This window comes from Hemicordylus capensis, chromosome 3 (assembly GCF_027244095.1).
Source record: "Hemicordylus capensis ecotype Gifberg chromosome 3, rHemCap1.1.pri, whole genome shotgun sequence".
Lineage (NCBI taxonomy): Eukaryota > Metazoa > Chordata > Lepidosauria > Squamata > Cordylidae > Hemicordylus > Hemicordylus capensis.
In genome coordinates, this window is record NC_069659.1 from 291,744,788 (window position 1) to 291,766,507 (window position 21,720).

The 21,720-nt window shown below is 43.4% G+C and overlaps 1 protein-coding gene across 3 annotated transcripts in view; it reads right to left on the reverse strand.

The window, feature by feature from the left end:
* GIGYF2 (GRB10 interacting GYF protein 2) overlaps window positions 1-11,463 on the reverse strand; it is a 144,877-nt gene extending 133,414 nt beyond the window's left edge. For all 3 annotated transcript variants that reach the window (XM_053307978.1, XM_053307977.1, XM_053307976.1), the window contains exon 1: window positions 11,326-11,463. The gene's annotated coding sequence lies outside the window, so the exon portion shown is untranslated. The remainder of the gene's footprint in view (window positions 1-11,325) is intronic.
* Between the last annotated feature and the right edge of the window lie 10,257 nt (window positions 11,464-21,720).

A 21,720-nucleotide genomic window follows, 5' to 3' on the forward strand; every position in this document is an offset into this window, starting at 1 on the left:
ACACTGAGGCTGAGAATGGCAGCATAATAAATAAATAAACAAATAAATGGTATTTGGGTGCTGCTTCAGTCACAGAGGTGTGGACTGTGGAGCGGGAATGCAGGTTCAGTGCTGCAAGACAAGTTTGGGGCTGAGTCACTGTATTATTATAACACAAAGCACAGACAATTTCCTGGGATGACCTCGCAAGACTGTGTGCGGCAAAACAAAACAGCAGGTCAGAGGACTCCAAACAGAGGAAGGAATTGTGGTAGCATAAGAAGACAGAACAATTAATACAAGCTTGCAACTGAACCTTTCTGAATCTTGCTTGACCTTCTCACCCTCTCAAAGAACCCCAAAAGGCTGAGGTGGGAGTTCTGCTAAAAATTACTTATATTTATAAATTATGTAATAATTGCTGCTATGGTGCTATGGAAAGAATACACAATCTCAGGGAAGACTTGCATGCCAAATCTGGAATGAAAGATAATTGTCCTCTTTTTCACCCAAACAGAAATTAATATATACTTTTGAAAGTTGACTTATTAGTTGATTAACTGAACTAGTTCATTTTTTAAAAAAATATGTGCTTTAAAAAAAAACTTAACACATACAGAAAAAAACCCATGCAGCTCCCATTTTAACTTCCAAGTTCCCTCCCCTCCCCTGCAATACTTTGTTTTATTTTTGTATTTTTATATTTTTACATCCATCCCTGTCAGCTTTTAGAAAACAACTAAAGACAAATCTTTTCAGCCAAGCTTTTTAGCTATTTGGTAGTTTTATGGGTATTATTTTAATTTAAATTTTTTATATGTTTTTAAGTTTAACTGTTTTAAACTTTTTGGTTTGTTTTAGTGCTCTATTCTATTTGAATATTGAAGTATTATCACTTCCAATAACTGTTTGTTGAAGTATTGCCTTGTTTGTAGTATACTTTGTAATAAAATAGAGTTGTAAAATGCACTTTTTCCTTCCATATTTATGGTGCTTAGTCACAGATAATTAGTTTCAGTGTTGATTAATAAGCTGCAGAAGAAGAGAGGTGGAGACCTTCTTTCACTGTGTCTGTGTGTGAGAAAGAGTCATGTGTGCACACTGCCTTGATACTGCCACCCAGAACAAAACTCTTTCCGCTCACTGATGATAAAAATTAGAGGGAACACTGGAAGGGAAATTGCTGGAAATCTCCCCATTGCAGAAGGGAGAGGCACTTCAATTGCACAACTTTTACTCTAGATGCAATCCATTGTCTAAACATTCAACTTATGATACAATCTTTCCAATATCAACAAGAGAACTGTTAATGGAAATCAAAGCTATTAAGGTTATATGAAGTTTGCCATAGATTTTAGCAAGCTACAGTAAAATTAATTCTGAATAGTTTTCCCAATTAATTAAAGAGGGGAAATTTTTTTGTCTATTCTATATGCAGAGATGGAAGATCACAAAGAGTTTCACACACAGTCACCATCAATGACCAGGACCCATCTGCTAACATCTGTGGATAATGCATAGGAGGGGCTTCTTGCTTTATGCTTGGTGGGAGAGACAAGACCTTTACACCCTCCCCAAGTCCTCTAACTCACACAGAGCACTTGGAGAGATCAGTATCTCACTTTACACCAGAACTGGAGATATACTCACAGAATCTTCTGAGTATCTCCCAGTCTAGCAGCGAAGTCACAGGCTGACTTGACCACTTCCTGAGACCTCTGCATATGACAGAGGACAAACCAGTCGAAAGTTATAGACCCCTGCACAAATAAATAATATCCTGATGTTATTTACCAGATGGTCTGCTTGTTCAAATCAGCTGTGGTGGCACAGTGGGGAAGCAGCTTGCCTAGGGAGCAAGAGACTGTTAGTTTGAATCCCCGCCGGTGTGCTTCTCAGACTGTGCCTAGTAAATATATATATTTATAGTCACCTATAGTCGAGACCAACTTGACGGCACAATCTTTCCTATATCGGGCAACAGCGATATAGGAAGATGCTCACTTCAGTGACAACGGCAAAAGGCATCATCTCATACTACGCTGAAGAAAGGCAATGGTAAACCACTCCTGTATTCTACCAAGAAAACCACATGGCTCTGTGGTCACCAGGAGTCGACACCGATTCAACGGCACAATCTTTCTTTTCCTGCTTGTTCAAAGTCATGCAGGGAGACAGAAATAAACCTGTCATGCAAAGCTGAGGAGAATCCTAAAGCCTGAATCTTCCTTTCTGATTTATGCCATAGGCAACCCGTCTGACCCTGAAATCGCCAAACATGCTACATAGCATAATAAGGACTATTTTCTTATTTCATTATCACTGCATGAAAATGCCTCTCTCATACTTAACGCTCTTCCATGGTGACCATATAATGCTCTGTCCACAAAAGCTGTCTCATTCAGTTCAATTGAAAAGGCAGCTTTCCACACACAAAACCATATATGCAAAAAGCAATCTCTCCATTAAAATTAATGGAGAAATCAACTCAAGCAAGATCTGTGTGTAGCTCAATGTGAGGTAAACCAAGCCCTGTTTGTATTTTAGTTCAGCCTCTAGTTTAGTTTAGCCTCTAAACTGCTCATTGACTTCAACTAATACTATGCACTTGAGCATCCCAAAGTTCTCAAACCAATACCGTGCTTCTGTGCTAAAACAAAAAACAAAAAACTAGGTGCTAAAAAATCTAGAACATCTATATGAACCAGTAAGTCTGGAACTGAAATTAGCATCGATGCTTTTTGCATAGGTGCTTGCAAAATTAACACTGAAAAGGCAAACACACAAATCTTAGAGCAGTGTTGCACAACTTCAACACTCCAGCTTGCTGGACTACAATTCCCACTATCCCTGACTACTGGCCCCTGTGGCTGGGAATGATGGGAGGAGTTGTTCAACCACAGCTGGAGAGCTGAAGTTGTGCAGCCCTGCCCTGGAGCCAAACTCATGCCTGAGGCGGCATGAAAAAGGCATCTTATATTATCATTTGTGCAATGCATTAGGCCTGTGCAAATATTCAGTTCTGAATAGACAAAGCCAAATAATACACATAGCCCCGCTGGCTCCACGTGGAGGCAAGCAATCCCTATGCATATCTCTGCACCAGATCCAGATCTGTAACTGGTCCTCTACCAGTTCCAAGAGCCCCTTAAAGAGTACAGAGCCCTGCTGCATTCCAGTGCCACCTTTCAAGTTCACAGGGAGTGTTGCAAAGTCCAGTGCTTTCTTGATAGCTTCTCCCAGTGCACACTCTCTCTTTCCCCATTCCACTAATCCAGCATCAATGAGGCTTAAGAATGAATTCAGCATCAATGAGACTTAAGCTGGATCCAAATAAGATGGTAAACAACTTTGATGATCTTGTGAAAGAATCTACACTTGTGATCATGCAGCACCCAACTCATCAATCAGATACACAGTCTAGACATGCTCCTGGACTCAACTTTGCTACTGGAAAAGATAAAGGTAGCAGCTGTGACTGGTGGGACCTTCTGTCACTTACATGGGAACCTCTTAACTGAAGAATCAGATTTTAGCTACTTATCCATGCTTTTGTAACCACAAGGTTTGACTATTTTACTCTATGCTAGGCTATTCTTCAAGGGCTGTTCAAAAACTGATGCTTAGACACATATGTGCTTATGTATATACTTCTGAAATTTATATATGCCATAGCCCAACTCTTGATGGGAAGAGAGAAGCACATTTAACCAGTTTTGCAGCAACAGTGTTAGTGCCAGCATGCTTTCAGGCACAATTTAAGAAGCTGGCATTGACCTATAAAACTCTTAACAACATGGGCCTACATACCTTAGAACACACCTCTTCATTTCAACCCCACCCCCTGCCTGCCTATTAAGATCCATGGGAGAGGCCCTCTTAATGATCCTGTCACTTCAATAAGAAAGAATTTTAGCACAGCGGAATAGGACTAGTTCTACGGTCACCTCAAGGCTATGGAATCCCCTTCTGGATGATGTGTGCAACAAACATTAGTACCATCTTTCTAGAAGCATCATGTAGTGATATCAGCCATCACAAGTTTTGTGTTTTATTCCTGCTAGCTTATTATTTGTTGATGTTAAACTGTCTGTGACATGTTGTACATTTTTTATTTTAATTGTTGATACTTATTTTGAAATTTTATGCTTTTAATATTGTACACCACCCCAAATATTGAAAAGAAAATATATATTAAATAAGTATCTGATTCCCTAAGCCTTTTACCTGAAAGTAAGTGGGAAAGCAGCCATCCTCAGGAGGATGGCATAAAACAGGATCTTCCACACTGTATGTTTCTTAACACAAGAACTTCTAAGTATTTTTCCAACCTATTCAGCTGTTTACCCATCCCAAGTATGATCCAAACCTAATGTTAATGTTCATATAGTGTCTGGGCATTAGAGCATGCCCAGTTATTACTTGGGATAGTAAAAAGAGTCCTAGTTGTAACCTGTCCTCATTGATCTTAGCTTCACAGGAGTCTCTGGAAAAAATATGGAAAGGTTGCTAGCAAGCTGGTCCATAGTTCTCTTAAAGAATCTGACCCAGTAGGGCAGGCCCGGTCTTGACAATTCCTAGGGGCCCGGGAGCCATGGGGCCAAGAAATTTAACCATGGTGCCTAGACTAGGATATTCAGTGGCAAAGTAATTTAATAATAACTTATTTGTCCCAAGCTAGAGATGTACACAGAACCATGGTGGTGGAGGCTCGAAGGTGGGAGGGGTGCTGTTTTAAGAGTGGGGGAGGGTTCACTGACCCCTCCCACTGCTTCCCCCCACCAGCATCCGTTTACTAGCAAGCCCATCAGGGTGACACCGTACCTCCCTGCCGCCCCGTTGCCTCCGGATATGACTGGAAGTCTCTGCCGCACCTGCGCATGCCCGTGCAGGAGCATCTGAGACTTCCGGTCATATCCAAACAACGGGATGGCAGGGAGGTACGCTGCCACCCGATGGACTTGCAAGTAAACGGACGCCGGTGGGGGGAAAGCAGTGGGAGGGGCAAGTGCACTCTCCCCTACTCTTAAAACTAGATGTGCTCCACTGTCGAACCGGCAGAACTGCCAGTTCTTTAAACCAGTTTGGAGGCCCATAAAGGCCTCCAAACAGGTTCTGTGCACATCCCTATACCAAGCAGCTCTGTTTCTGTTCTAGTATGTTACTTTAAAGGGGATAAAGATAAGCCCATTTCCTCCCCCCTTCCAAGGTGTGTCACTAAATCTGATAATTTTGTCAACTGCCCATTGTCTGGCTCCTATATCCAAAGAAAATTGATCAAGACCTGCAGTAAGTCCCTTCTTATGTATATTCTAACATAGGGTACCCAACTGTGCTCTACAAGGAGAACTGCCCCAGAAACAGCGTCCCTCTAGCTTTTGAGTCTACTTGTTAAATTCTCCACAGTCCTATCTCAATTCAGCCTTGTTTGCATCACTCTGATCCTGCCTTTGCTTCCTACACCGATGCTACCCACCCCTCTGCCTATGGCCACAAATCCACTTGCCTATCCATCTGGTATTCTTGGACCCAACTTAAACTTCTTGACGACATTCTCCTGAGCCTCAATCTTGTCAGCTGTTCCATGGAACACCTCCTGCAAGCCCCTGACAATCAAAACTTGCCGACTTTGTCTTCACTGTAAGGGCTGGCCAGATTTCCCACTCCAGATATTTGGTAAAAGGAGTATGTGTAGATCTTAGTTTTTTAAAATAACTTTTAATATGAACTTTTTTTAAAAAAATGTAATTTTAAAAGTGATTTTAGCTTGGTCTTTTAACTTGTTCGATTTTATTAATATTTTACTTTATATTGTATCTATTTTATTACTGTTGTGAGCCACCCTGAGCAATAGTGTACTGGAGGGACAGGGTATAACTATTTTAAATAAATAAATATGCTTTTCCTCACCACCACATTTGAAGAAAGGATGCACAACAGCAGCTTGTGGGTGGGGCCTCAATCTGATTTACAATATAAGCACTGGCTTTAAAATCACTGCAGCACAGAGCACCCCAAAATCACCTGAGGCCTCCATTAAATGAGATGCAGTAGCAGGAAGAAACAGGGAAAGAAGCCAGTCCAGAGCCTTGGAAGTGATCCACAGAAAGCAATGGCAGCATTAGCTTCGGAGGACATGTGAAGGTACATAGGAAGCTGCCTTATAATGAGTCAGACCATTGGTACATCTAGCTCAGTATTGTCTATATAGACTGGCAGTGGCTTCTCCAAGTTTTCAGGCAGGAGTCTCTCTCAGCCCTATCTGGAGATGCCAGGGCTTGCAGATACTCTTTCCAGAAGGAACCCATTCCCTAAGGGGGGCTATCTTATACTGCTCACATGTAGTCTCTCATTCAAATGCAAACCAGGGCAGACCTTGCTCAGCAAAGGGGACAATTCATGCCTGCTATCATGGAGCAGCGGGAAAATGACTTGATTATCAAGCCTGAAGTTGCCGGTTCGAATCCCCACTGGTATGTTTCCCAAACTACAGGATACACCTATATCAGGCAGCAGCAATATAGGAAGATGCTGAAAGGCATCATCTCACACTGCACAGGAGATGGCAATGGTAAACCCCTCCTGCATTCTACCAAAGGGCTCTGTGGTTGCCAGGAGTCAACATCAACTCGAAGGCACACTTTACCTTTACCACAAGAGCAGCTCTCCTTGGTGATAGACCAAGCAAGGGGTACAACAGTGGGCACAGGAAGAACAGATCAGTTTCATAAGCCAGAGAAAGAGAGAATGACTTTGGGGTTATAACCTGGACTATAGAAAATAATAGCCTAACAGATGGTAGTGGATATTTATAACAACTTAATAAAATGGTTTAGTAACATGAGATGCACTATATTCATAGAAGGAACTTCTTCTCTGGGAATGGATAACTTCAGTATACATATTCAATGATCTGAAGCAAGCAGCACAAATGTTTCTAAAATATGATCTTAGAAACCCTGTTTAATTGTTCTTTCCATAGTTGTATTATTATTTGAACTACAGTAATAAGTCAAATAATGTATGTTTTGAATTGTTAAAAATTTAATAAAGATAATGCATCTTTTACCATCATTTATTGAACATAAGAAGGGTAAGTTGAACTCTAGAGAAGTCAAATGTATATACATGTTGCTTACATTTTTTAAAGATAACAGTTATATTCACATTATGTTCAGCCCATGTACAATCTGTGTATGGTGTACATAGGAACAGTTATTCACACAATATGATCAACACTCGTACAGCAGTACACCACCAGTGTTGCCTCTAACAGGGATTCCCAGATGTTGCTGACTACAGCTCCCACAATTCCCAAGCAAAGGCTATTGCAGCTGTGGATGCTGGAAGTTATAGTCAACAACATTTGGGAATCCGTTAGAGGGAACACTGTACACCACCTATCTGCACCCAGCATTTGAGGGGGGCTGTACCCGGTTCACTTTTTAAATGAATGCACACACAGTCATTCACACAAAAACCTGTATGTCCAGACAGTAAGTATAGTTTTGCATAACTGCATAATTATATTTTGGTTAAGCCTGGTCTTCTTTCCGGCTGGTCTTGCCCCTTTAGTGTTATCAGACAGTTTCATTTCAAAATGGAAATCAGCTCTGAAATTAAAATTGCATCACTTGGGCACATCTCAAGAAGATCTTATTTGGCGAGGATTAGAGCAGGCGCTTTGCTTTGTGAAGCAATGGGTCCGAGATATAGATTTGCAGGAGGAGTCCGCATGGCTATCCAAGGGAATATACTTAGGTTCTCAAACTTTTAACTATAAACTAGCTGAATATTTAGACCAGATCTTGGTACCAAAATTTAGGAGATTTCTTACCCTCGCATGATTGAATGTTCTCCCTTCGGCAGTACTTGATGGTAAATTCAAACGACTTCCTTATGATCAACGCTGTTGCCCCTGCGGCTCAGGGGATATTGAGTCTATCACCCATGTTATTCTTTATTGCCAGTTTTATAAGGACGCTCGTACCAAATTTATTGCTCCTATTTTAGCCATTTATCCTGGTCACACAGACCAATTTTATTTGGAAATTATGCTGGCCAATTTTAAACCTGTAATTTCAGATAATGTGGCAAAGTTCTGTTTTGTGGCGTCGAAGCTCCATAAAGACTGTATTAGTAATTTGAACAGTTCATGATTTTGTAAACTTTTGAAATTCTTGAATTTTCTTATTATTGTTATTGTTTGTTAATCTGGTCTGTGACCGCAATAAACATACTAATACTACTACTATGTCCATACAGCATAATGTCTGAATTGGACTTTATCTCAGATGTTTGTAACGTAGCAAAATGCTACGGAAGCAATGTCCTCACTTGGTAGCTTCAACTGACATTTCAAGTATTTATGAATAAATACCTGAAATTATTATTAGGTTCTATGTGGTTTTTTGTTTTTTTACTTTCCTGTCCTGACAGATGCAGCCTGATCTTTAATGACAATTCCCTTAAATGCACTGAAGAGGAAGCTTTTCCAGTCCTGGAGATCTTTTCTAACACTTTTACAGTATTCCCAAAAACTTGAAGAGAATCTGTAAAATAACCTGCAGAACCACTGGCGGTTTTATATTTCTGAATTCACATTTTACAAATATATAGGGCAAGAAGTCAGGGCAATTCCACTGTTTTTATTAACAAAAGTTGAAGGAAGTATAGTGTGAGTGAATCTCTTCTAGGAAGCATGCAATTCAATACTATTGAAATATTTAAAGGGATTATGCAACAGGGAAACAAATGTTAGATTGCCCCTTTTACCTCACTGGCCATTACAAAAAGTAATTTTGCAAGATAGTATCCATGTCAATGAAGATCAGCATTCCTTCTAAAAGGGAATCCCAGATGTTGTTGACTATAGCTCCCAGCATCTCCAGATATGATGGCATTTGGCTGGGATTGATGGGAGTTGTAGTCAACAGCATCTGGAATTCCCTGTTAGAGGGAACACCGATGAAGATGCAAACAAAAATTTTCCTAGGCTGCCCACTTGCTGAGGAAAAGTAGTACAGAATTTCTCCATTCTGCGAAATTGTCTTGCTGTTGTGTTACCTCAAGAGTATCATGTTATATTTCCAAATGGCTGCTGACTAAGCTAATATATGTACCACCCCTGAATTCTGTATTTAACAAAAATGAAGGGACACATCATTTGTGCATAACTATATTTTATGTTGCACAGAACCCAAGATTATTTCTCAATGACAAGAAATGTTAAGAGAACACTCTGATATTTCAATCAACAGGTTGCTAACCTTGTTAAGATGGCAATGTGTAGTTCATTGCTTAGCTTCACTGCATTATGAGAATTCAAAAAACTACCAGACCAAGATCCAAAAACAAGAAGACATTTTCACCCACCCCTGGTGAGTGGGGGCAGTTGTTCTCTGTTGAGCAAGATTAGAGGTGATTTGCTCCAGAGAGCAAACCCCAACCCTCCTCCCAAAACCAGAACTGCAGAAGTAGGTGTGGAATGATTTGCAATTGTGTGGTAGTTGCAGTCCCCTCTCCAGGTCCATGGGTAGAAAACTTGGGAGCTTTAGCCACTGTATTGCTAGGGCATCTGGAGCATCCCACTGACGCAGGACCAAATTCAACACCCTTTCCACCCGGGGAACCAGAAAAAGTATTGACTTGAGGGCTTTAGCTGCTTCTGCGCCACCAAGGCAGCCAGCATATCTTGCACAAAGCCAGTCCTGGAAGCTCCAAAATACTTTCCAGTCTGGGGCTAACTATAATAGGGCAAGGGGAGACCGCTGTCTGGGGGACTACTGCCTTGGGGGAGCCCCCAGAGGCAAGTCACATGACTGAATCCCCCAGCCACGCACCTGCCCAAGCTTCCTTCAGTTATATTCATCCTCCAAAATTGATGTGAGTGGAGACCTGGAGCTACCAGAACAGCATGTCTTTCTTTAGTACCATTAAATGACTTGCATAGCCCACAATTTACAAAACCTTTTAAAAAAATTATTTAGGATGATGTTCTATTGTGGCACATAGGTAGGTGGGGTGTGTGTGTGTGAGAGAGAGAGAGACTTCAGGGGGGGCATTTTAAAATCTTGTCTCTGGGCCCACTCCAACCTTGCTATGCCCTGTTTCCAGCTCTTGAGCTGAAAAGGGTACCCCAAAAGGGCTGCAGCTCAGCCAAGCAAGGGACAAGACCTACACCTCTCTTTCTCACAGGAGGTGAAGGGAAGCTCCTGCTAGATGGAGGCATGCAAAGCCTCTCAAGTCAAGCAAGGGCTAAACAGGTAAACTCTGCATCTCCTTTTCCCAGGGAAAGGGGAGACATATAGGGCTTCTCTGTATCCTGCTTGGTAAAGGCACCCAGTTTTTGTCTTGGAGATCAAGGCCAGTTAAAAGATATCGACCACAGTACCAGACACATGGCATTAGCAGCTTTCAGTTCTTACAGGATGAAGTCAACTGCAACTACAGTAACTCACTGTACAGATAAAAAGTACAAAACAAGCCAAAAATGATATACACTGAGTAGTTCTTTCCCTTCACTGTACTTGGAAAACCACCAATATCTGCTTAGGCTAGGTTCATAAGCTACCTTTGCTTCACCCCGTGTACTTGGTGGAAATACTAGTCATTTCTACTGAGCTGTCTGCCTCTATTTGAAATGTGAGAAGCTAGCAGATATTCACACATTCTAACCACTACCCCCCCACCCCACAACTTCCACTAAACATTCTTGCTCCTCCATTTCTCAAACTCTTTACACGGCATCTGGAGTGTTATTCCTACGCTGGAGTAATCGGCTCGCTGGGCAGCAGCTGCCACAGTGCTAAAGCCATTCCACTCCCTCTCAGTGATGGCAAGTCATGGCCATGGAGCAGGAAGAGAAGGGTCCCACGGGCTAAGAGGAAGTGCTCACAGCGAGCAAGGCATGGGGAAAGGGCACAGGGGCGCAGAGCAAGTGCACGCGCCTTTGTAGCCGTCTGCCAAGGAGTATCACCCACCCGCCCAACAGCGGCTGCCAACTTGCCGCATGGAGAAGGCAAGGCCCACAGCTGTCTGGAGCCACGCCGGAGGTCCAGCGCCACCAACGCTTTCCTTCCGTTCGCCCGCGTACCGCAGACAACCCAGCAGCCCATGGCACCGCTCACGACGCTCAGCACTAGACCCGAGCCCATTTCCGCCACCTCCCATGCGTTTCTTTGGGCACAAGCCATAAGGGAGGCCGGTGCTTGGGGAGAGGCCTAGGCAAATTCACGCAGAAGGGCCACAATGACAGGACAGGCACAGGACAGGGACGCAAAGCGGAGACTCAGCAAAGGGTCGCGCCCGAGGGGGAAGACGTGGGGCCACCACGACTCGGTTTACCTGAGGTCGCGGACGGAGAGTCGCGGATGCAAAGCCAATCCTTAGCCCCAACAACACAAGATGGCTGCCGCGCCGACGCGCAAAGTCATGTGACCTGGCTGACGTGGCTCCTCCCTCTTTTCCTTGCAGGCTTGGGGTAGAAGCCGGCTGGTGGAGCCAGGAGGAGCTTCGGAACCTGTTGGCCAACGGCTGCACGGCCCGTCCGCCCTGCTCTGCCCTCCCTCGCAGAACCAGAACGCTGTGTGGTCACACAAGCCGGCACCATTACTGCCTCCACCCCCGCAGCGCTATTTGTAAACTTAGCAGGAAAAACTACCGCGCGCGCACACACACACACAGAGACGTGGTTCCTGTGCAGACGCTCTGCTTCGTATTTCCGCTCTGCACACCTAGCATGCCTGTCCATAAAGATAAGCGGCGGGGGGGGGAGGCAATAAGCCTAAACATCGGCCCTTCGGCTAAGTTCTGCTTGTCCTAACGTGAGGGGGGTGGGGTGGCTACTACGTATGCATAAAGCCATTTTGAAAACGGTTCGTAGGTGGTTGGTTTGTGGCCAAAGGAGACCGGAGGCATCAACGCTGCGCTCCTGACTAGCTGGCAGGCGAGGCACGTGGGTGGGTCTCTCTGACAGCCCTTCGAAAATATCATCACGCAACGAGCAGCAAGAGAGTCCCTCACCATGTAGGGTGTGTGACGTTGGCTTGTGGCGTGAACGTGATTTATATTCCGCCTTTCGATACATACGTACACACTCGAGCTGGCGTGGCGAACAAACTGGACACCAACGTAATCATTTATTGGGTAGAAACATCGTGCGGCTAGACCTGCACTCCCTCCAATGGAGTGCACGAGGAAGGGAGGGGCCATTTTCGCCGATCTCCCCTTCGCTCTGCAGCAGCCCTTTTATCCATAAAAAGATGGCACTGTGGGCTGGGGGGAACCCTCAGCAACAGACTGCGAGGGACTGAGGTCAACAGAGGGAAGGGGAGATCCGCCAAAAGAGCCCCCTCGCTTTCTGCGGGCGCAGCGCTCCGCCTTCCGTTCGCGGAAGTGATTCTACCCGTTGCTTTAACCTTGCCATCATGAATGAACAGAGCAGTCTGCTCAAAAGGTCTGTTCCTGCCGGGGTTGTTGCAGAACTGAAAAACGGAGCGCAGTAAAGAGTATACAGAAAAAGATATTTTTAATTGCTGAATCAATCAACTTGATTTAACCGTCTTCCCTTTTCTCTGTACTCGCCGTCATGAACTGCAGTCCCGCTTTTGGAAATGTGCCTAAAATGATTATCACGCTTTGGGTAACAATTGCTTATGTGAATCTACACCCCACACAAATGCACTGGTACACATTGGGAATAACCTTTCCTCTTCATTTTATTAATTATGCGGACTGGGAGCAGAGGCGTATCTAGAGGAAATAGCGCCTAGGGAAAGCACTGAAATTGCGCCCCCTGCCCAAACATCTGACACTCATCTTTCAGATAACTTTACCCTAATATCAGCTCAAAAATACAAGTCAAGCTCATTAATATTTTAATATTTCAAAAACTATTTAGCAAGGCACATAGCCAGACCAAAAATTGCTGGAAAACTACAAATTTCAGTATTCTGGGGTTCATGAAATACCCAAATACTATGTGGAGGTGTACTAGGAAAACTAAACAGAAGTGCCTATCTAATGCCCTACTATGCATTGTAGCATCACTATTACATAAGTTTTAAAAATAAATGAAGAATTTTACTTTTGCCAGATACTCTGAAAATAATTGAAGGATATGCAGAGTAAACTGTGTCACTGCTTGGAATATATTCTAGTATTTCAGAAAGACAGTTAAAATGAGAGAAAGAGAGCAAGAAACTCCCAGTGGCCTTAATACTATGGATTTCACACTGATTCAAAGACAAACTCACCATTAATAGCCATATTATTAAGACGTCACATTTAACTCACTTATCACAAGAAGCAAAGTAAGAGCAAATGAATACAATCCTAGCTCATAAGCTTCAGCTCAGTATTCACAAGCCCTGATTCTCTGTACATAGTGCCAAACTGAATATGTGTACAGTGACATATTAAATTATTATTTTTTACCTGTAGCCCCTTTGGAGGCTTTCCTAAAGGCTGGGGGGGCGGTGTCTGAAAAAGTCCCCCCCCCCAGCCTCTTAATTCATCGCCACCGCCTGTCCCGGGCTGATTTTTGGGCCTGTTTGGGCCTGCAAAGATCGGTGTGGTGGCCATTTTGGAGGCTGCCACGCATACTCAAATGGCCTCTGCGAGGCCTGGCAAGGCCTAGGGCCTCGCAGGGACCATTTGAGAATGTGTGGTGGCCATTTTTAAAAATATTTTTTTAAAAAATGGCTGCCACAAACAAAATGGCCACCATGCATGCTCAAATAGCCCCTGTGAGGCCTGGCATGGCCTAGGGCCTCACAGAGGCCATTTGAGCATGCATGGTGGCCATTTTGTTTTTGATGGCCTTTAAAAAAAAATCATTTAAAAAATGGCGCCCCCTTCAAGTGGTGCCCGGGGCACGTGCCCTGCCTGCCCTACCCTAGATACGCCCCTGACTGGGAGTACAAAGGCGTGGCTACTCTATGTTAAAATATTTTGAGTAGATATCTTAAACCAGGAGCACCTATGGACTTTCCCTCCTTCCTTTGGGCACTGCATTCTACTAGTACTAGTAGCAGTACTAGTACTACTGTGTTTTCCTTTGCTTTGGTATATGCAACTGGTATATGCACCAACTGGAAGATCTACCACATCAATTGCTTGAATAAGCGCTGTCAAGTCGGTGTCGACTCTAGTATTAGTGGTACTAGTACCAAATACTAGTACTCAAGTATTTATATACCACTTTTCAGCCCAACTTCTCAAAGTGGGATGGATAGATAGATAAAAGTTGGTTCGAATTTTGACAGGTCCACGGTCCCAGGAGCAATGACCTGGGAGCAAACCTCATTCAAAAATGAACTGCCCACGATGTCTTTATTCCATTGGTGGAGCTTATAAAATAGCCACATCTCACTGCTTTAAAATACTGTACAAATAGGGGGATGCTTTAGGCTCCCTTCTTATTTCCCTTGCTCAGCCACTAGCTCCCTTACCGCCCCATCACTTTCTCTAATCAGTCTAATGTATATTTTGGGTAAGATAAATTTACGAGGGGAGAACTTATGCTATCAGTGGCATATGACTGAGGGGTGGGGTGTGATCTCAAACGCATGTTACTCATCATTTCCTCCACACATGTCCACGTCATTCCTAGTCATGCAGTTTTGGAAAGCAAGGCACATATATTTCCCCCTGCATCTTTCATTAAGGTTACTCTCAAAATAGTTCGATTCACTTTCAAAAATGAACCACACTGTTAACATTTTGACGGCAAGATATTGTCCAGGAGGTTTCCCAGACTGAGGGCTTTATTGCAGAAGGAAGTGGTGTAAGTTAGGACGAGAGTATATAACACGTGTATATGCATGTGCATACGTTAATAAGCATAAATCGAAGTAAACTGGGTCCATTCACATTGCTGCTTTTTAAAACACCACTGATTACATTTCATTATGGTTTTTCAAATATTAGTGTGTTCACACACAGCTGGTTCCCCCTACCATCCATCCCATTCATTTCTGGCCAATAGGTATGTAGAGGACGCTGCATGTGGCTCCTGCTTCCGATCAGCACATTCACCTGTTCCCAGGTAGTGAAGAGAATGGGGGAAGTACATTTGTGTGTGCATGCGTGGTGCTTGTGGACTGCCCGCCCCCCGCCGTAATTTTATGAATTTTTTTTTTTAAAACTCCCTGTGTTCTTGTGCAACAATAACTGCACGTTAGATCAATGGGAAGCTCCAGTTACTGTAATAGAGCACTATAACACCACAGGTTGTTTTTTGTCTGGGGGTGGGCCTAGGATTTGGGATTCTTACTGTTGCCTGGAGATAGATTGTTCTGATAATTTTCTGAGATAAAATTTTCATTTGCTTTGGTATATGCAACTGTTTGGTATGTGCACCAAAGCAACTAGAAGATCTACCACATCAATTGATTGATTAAGTGCCGTCAAGTCTTTGTCGATTCTTAGCGATCACATAGATAGATTCTCTCCAGGATGATCTGTCTTCAACTTGGCCTTTAAGGTCTCTCAGTGGTGCATTCATTGCTGTCATGCTCGAGTCCATCCACCTTGCTGCTGGTTGTCCTCTTCTTCTCTTTCCTTCAACTTTCCCCAGCATTATGGACTTCTCAAGGGAGCTGGATCTTCACATTATGAGTCTGAAGTATGACAGTTTGAGCCCAGGGGCAGAGCCACCATTAGGCCGACACACCCCTTGTGTCTGATGGTTTAGTTCCCAAGTGGGGGTCGCGCAGCCCCTGTTCGAGAGTTAAATGGCTGCTGCAGCCACTCCTGGCTGTGCTGCGAATGCTGCGCCAGCCTAAGTAGCTCCTGAAGGCGCCGCACAGCCCCTTTAGGAGTAAAATGGCCTGGGTAGCTCCTGCAGGGGCCACGTGGCCCCTTCAGGAGCTAAACAAAGGCGGCCAGGAGGGGCTCTTCCCATGGAAGAACCGCTCCTGGCTGCACTGTGAATGCAGCACCAGCCTTCATTTAGTTCCCGAAGGGGCCGCGCAGCCCCTTCAGAAGCTAGACTCCATCTGCTGCCGAACAGAGCCTTGCAGCTCCGTTCGGGAGCCAGACCACACCTCTCACGTCTGACGTCATGAGGTGAGCAGGGCCGCCGCCGCAGCTGAACACGGGCCACCGGCGCTCACACTCCGCCACTGTTTGAGGCTGATCATTGAAAAGGATATCTCATGGGACAGCAGGGCATGACCCATGCCCCCTCCCCGGACACCATGGAACGGTTATTACTTCTTTCTGTTTATGAAAGAAAATGCTGCTGGGCTGCTCTGAAATTTATTTATTTATTTGAAGGAGAACTACATGGAAGGGAACATGTCAGGCTTCCGGACCTTCCAAATACCTCCCCCCCCCATACCCTTTCCTGTGGGCCAACTTGCTGGAAAGCATAAAGCCCAGCCGGCCGGGTAGGGGTGTGCATGGAGGTTCCTCCTCCCCACCGGCCTCCCTTTTCACTGCCACTGCGCCTGCAATTGGCCTCTGCATGACCCAGGCCATGCAGAGGCCAATTGTGCAGGCACAGCAGCCCCCCCCCCCCACACACACACAAGTCCGCAAACCCCCCAAACAGTCGGGGGTGTTCGGTCCGGGGTCGGATCCAACAGGGGATGGTTCGGTTCGATCCCAAACTGTCGAACCAAACAGGCTCAGCACTGAACACATTTGACATTGAACCTGTTTGCACATTCTTGGGGGGGTGGGCGGAGCCCACCAGACAGAAAGCACGGGGGGAGGAGTCGGGGGGAGGGGGCGGGCCAGGGAGAAAAAGGCAGTGGTGGTGGGTGAGCCGGCGGCACAATGCTCTGCTCCCAGCCCAACTAGTAGATGGATAATCTCCCACATCCCTCCACTACAGAGCTTGAAATCTGCTATGAAGTACCTGTACCTACCCATTGTTCTAGGGCAGTGAGGTCAGAGCACTAGAAAACTGGGAATTTTTCATTGTAGCTGCTCCCCAAGGCCTGAAAGTTGACAGAGCAGTTGGAAGTAGAAACAGTTACTAAATTGCTGATTTTGCTTCCCCTGTAAAGGCCAGCTGCTCTGCAAGCACCAATTCTTCTATTCCCCACCACTACAGTAATCACTGCCCCCAAACTGCCAGGCACACCCCCAGCGCCATCCCACTAAAGAGAGCCCAAACACATATCTGCAAAGGGCCTGGCCTAAACTTGGCAGCTGACAAGCAGGCTGCACTCCGTCCGTGCTGGAATGCCCATAGGAGGCAGAGGGGCTAGATGACAAGTCTCGGCAGGCAGATAGAATAGGCCTGCACCCCCTGTTACCTTCCCTTAAATTAAATAAATTCTGCTTTAACTTTAAATTGCTCCTGTTCAGTTTCTAGACTTATTGCCAATGCACCTAACCATGGATTTTCCCCTATGGTGAAGACTAAGGCTGATTATGATGTGAGATATTGGAAAGATAAGCAGTTTTGGAGGAAAGATATGAGACAACAGATTGGCTTTGCTTAAGAATGTTGGAAGTTCTAAAAGTTGTGCTTTTCAAAAATTACTTTACTTCCTTCGAGTCCTTTTATGTACAGTACTAGTTTGTCTGCTTTAAGTACAGGGCACTAGAGTTTCTGCACTGCTGTTACAATTATAATACAAGACAGGAGAGAATGATGATGTATGATTAATTATGTATGTTTAATGGGTCAAGAAAAGACACTTTATTTTTAAAAAATTACTTTACAGTAGCCTGCTTTCTTTGGAGTGCTGAGAAGAAATCAGCTTCCCACTCTGTTTCAAGTATACTATTTTTAGTCTTTCTGTCCTAGAAGTATCTCTTCCCTCTAAAGCTCACAGGTCCCCAATCGCCCCCCCCCATTGTCACAATGGCCAGGGTGCATCTAGGACCTTCCATACAAGGAAGTTTGCTAGTTTGTTATGGAATACCTTGTGTCACAAGTGGGCACACAATCACATATGCTAGAAAGGGAAGCCAAGCTACCAAACTCTAGTTTAGCTGAACTGAATATAAACACTTCCAGACACACTCCTTGTAGTACCTGTTGGAAGTTAAAGGACTTTGCACTGTCTCTTTGTCTCAGACAGTGGAGGACAGACTAGTAAATCAGAGGGCTAGAGGATCAAGACATTGGTCATCACTTCTCCACTGCTCTGATGCTATCCCTTTGAGATGTAGATTGCTAATCTCAGGGACTAACTTCCTTTTCTCTCTCTCTTCCCTACCTGCCCTTCTACCTTGCAACATGGCAAGCCTCTCTCCCTGCACCATGTGTGCAGAGAAGATGCAGAATCCATCTGCATCCAGTTAGATAGATAGATTAGAGATCCTAACTCCTCACTTTCCTATCTAGAATGGAGTTCCTTAATAAATGCCTTATATATTGATTTGAAACTATGAATTGGCTCCAAGTTACTTTACTCTCAGCATACACACATGCCTAACTAAATTTCCGCTGTGTTGTGCTTCTGTGCACTCTGCTATAATGAGAGGGATTCTCTCACTACAGAGAATTTCCAACAGTACCACCCACTTTTTGCTTTTCCACTTTAAGTTGAAAGTGGAATTACATCACAATTTCCACACGTGTGTTTTTGTGCATAGTTTTAGTACTGTCAAAAGAGCCTAAACACAATTCACAAGTGCAGTCATTGCACAGATGTACCAGTTTTCAGAAAACTGCATTAATCAATGTGAAACCTAAATGTCAGAAACTACAGGTTGACAACAGATGGATTATAATGTTGTGTGGACCCTCCGCAAACAGTGAATGAAGATATTTCAGGATTGTCATGCTAAGCATTATGGCTGACAGACTACAAGTTACACATGCAGGATGTAATGTTTGTGCAGTTGTGAAAGAGCACTGTTGCAAGTGCAAAAAATGCATAACTGGAATTGTACAACAGTAAAGACAGTGTGAGTGTGTGTACACTCAACAGCTTAACTGTTGCACAACTTCAGTAGTACAATTTTTGCACTTGCACAACTGTGCAAGTGTTATGTTCTCACTTATGTGAAATTGTGCAGTACGTCAGCCCATGTCTGGAAATGTCCATGGGAGGAGTCAGGCACTTGGACCACCACCAATATCTTTACAAGTGACATCTCCCCACACACAAATTGCTGATTTGAATATAAGCTTATCAGAGACATGACTGTGATTGCAAAATAAAACACTCAAGCTTTTGAATTTTAATTAATTGTATTACTTTTTATCACATCCTCGCTCAAGAGAGCATACATGGTTCTTCTCCCCACCCCTTTATCCCTACAACAACCCTGTGAGGTAAGTTGGGCTGAAGAATAGTGCTGAAGGTCACCAGTGTGTTTCACAGGTTACTGCATATAGATTTGCACCTGGGCCTCCCCAGTCCTCTAACCACTACACCACTGTCAGGCTCTCACATATAGCACTTCTGATGTTTTACTCTCTTGGGTTCTATTATTCTTAAGTGGTGTGTGTTTGTGCTGGGTTTCTACAACTTTTCAGTTATGGTTGTTATTAGCCATCTTGGACCTTTTGTAGAAAATGGTAGGCTGTACTTAAAAAAAAAAAATCCTAACTATCAAATAGAAATGTCTAAGCTGAATGTTAGTCATCCACCCTGTCAAGAGTCATATATGTGTAATTTGCTTGTATTTCATTTCCCTCTTAAAAGCAACAGCCTGTAATTAAGGATGAGATGGATGGTGGGAGATGGTGTCAGGATCTCTAAATAATTCCTACATACCTTAATATCTTTTAATCATCAGTGCAATGCCTACATTGTTGCCTCTTTAAACAACACTTTATATTATCTTCTAGAATTAAAGTTGTTTTCCTTTAAGTACTGGACAGTCATAATTGCCCTGTAATTGTGAGTACAGCTGTTTGGTTTAACACCCAGTTCTGTATTTTGTCTCAGCACAGCATTTTTTATTTTATTTTATTTTATTTTTTATTTTATTTCATCCAAACCTAGAGTGTCTGGGTGGTTTAAAATAAAAACAGTAAAAATAAAAAATTATAATAATTAAAACATTAACAAAATTTACAATTTAACACAGTGTAAAAACTATTAAAAATATTTATAGTAGATATTTTCCTGCTGCTAAAAGTCAGGAAATAACCAGCAGAGGCCTAAGAATGCCAATAAGTGGCATTGTAAGAAATAGCCAAGAAGCATCTTACTGAAGTTGCCTAGAGAACTCCTTATAGCAAGTATTATTTTTACTAGCTGTATAAACACAGCTCCTTTCATCTCTATACATCATAGAGCACACACAGTTTAACTAAAGCATACACTCTAGTACTGAAAATGGATGTTCCCTGGACTACAGAACTAGTAGTGTCATACATGCACTCCTTCTCTGAGTAGTGAGAAGTTCCAGATGTGGAACGCTTCCAGATTCTGACTCCCTTGGGAGGAGGGAGCACTAGAGGCTTATGATATCTTGTAATATTTGGTTTCTTTATATATATACAGCTTGAGTATTAGATGGAGGTGAAATAGTGAAGCATTCCTATAAGCAGTAAAAGGTTTTATCAGATCCCCAGAGAGAAAACCCTGCATCCTAAGGTGTTTCAGCTCTTTGTCCAAGCTCCCCAAAATTCAGCCTGTTTCCATCTCACACCCAGCCTGTTACAAGCCGATTCTTCTGTTCTTTTTTTACATTGGGGGAGAGGATGAATCCCCTTACACTCTCATATAAGCCCTTCCCATCAGATAGATTTTACTGGGTTTTTATAGCCTCCCCCAGGCATGATATTTCAGCAAAATCTCATCCAGAAATTTCATTTGGGGTCGTGATTAACAGTTAACATTCCATCAGAGAAATGGCCAAGTACCCATTACTTACACTGTAACAATCCATCTTCCCACTTATATAGACCTTCATTTTTTGTTAATACATCTTCTACCACAGGGCTGCTCAATTTCATCCCTCCAGCTGTTTTTGGACTACAACTCCCATAACCTCAGACACAGTAGTCAATAGCTAAAGATTATGGGAATTGTATGCCAACATCTGCAGGATGGCTGAAGTTCAGAAGCCCTGTTCTACCACCAGGCCTCAAACAAAGGTTCAATCCCAGAACGAGTTTCTATTGTGCATCAAATATTAATTCATGCCATGTGTGGCCAGCTTGAGGTCTTCCAACTGTTGTAGGACTACAGTTCCCATCATCCCCAGCTGTAATGGCCATCGCAGCTGGGGATGATGGAAGTTGTTGTTCAGCAACAATTGGAGAGTCTTAAGTTGGCCAATCCATGTGTACTTTTAACTTTATTCCACCACTATAGTTGCACACTATTTCTAAGTTTTTAACATTCTACTACTCAACTACCTGTTGTATAAAATAGTCAGGGATATGAATCTTAAATACCTCAACCCTAAAAAAAATACTTAAGAGGAACTTCGTATCAGTTTATCCTATTTGCAGCCCATCAGTAACCTATGCATCTCACTTGAAATGTACAGAGAGATGCAACCATATCAAGGTGTTGCTCACAAAATCCCATAATTCTTTGATTATTTCCATCAATTTAATGTCTTGTTTTCACTAGGTTTGCCGCTGAAACTGAGCAGCTGGAAATAATATATGCACTGAATACAAACAATGTGTAGAGGCATCTGGTGGGCCACTGTGTGAAACAGGATGCTGGACTAGATGGGCCTTGTGTCTGATCCAGCAGGGCTGTTCTTATGTATTTTGCAAAACAGACAACTAATGCAGATTCCTTTAAGAAGGTTCCTACCATGCTTTTCTGAATAATTCTTCCACATTAGAAACTGTCTCAT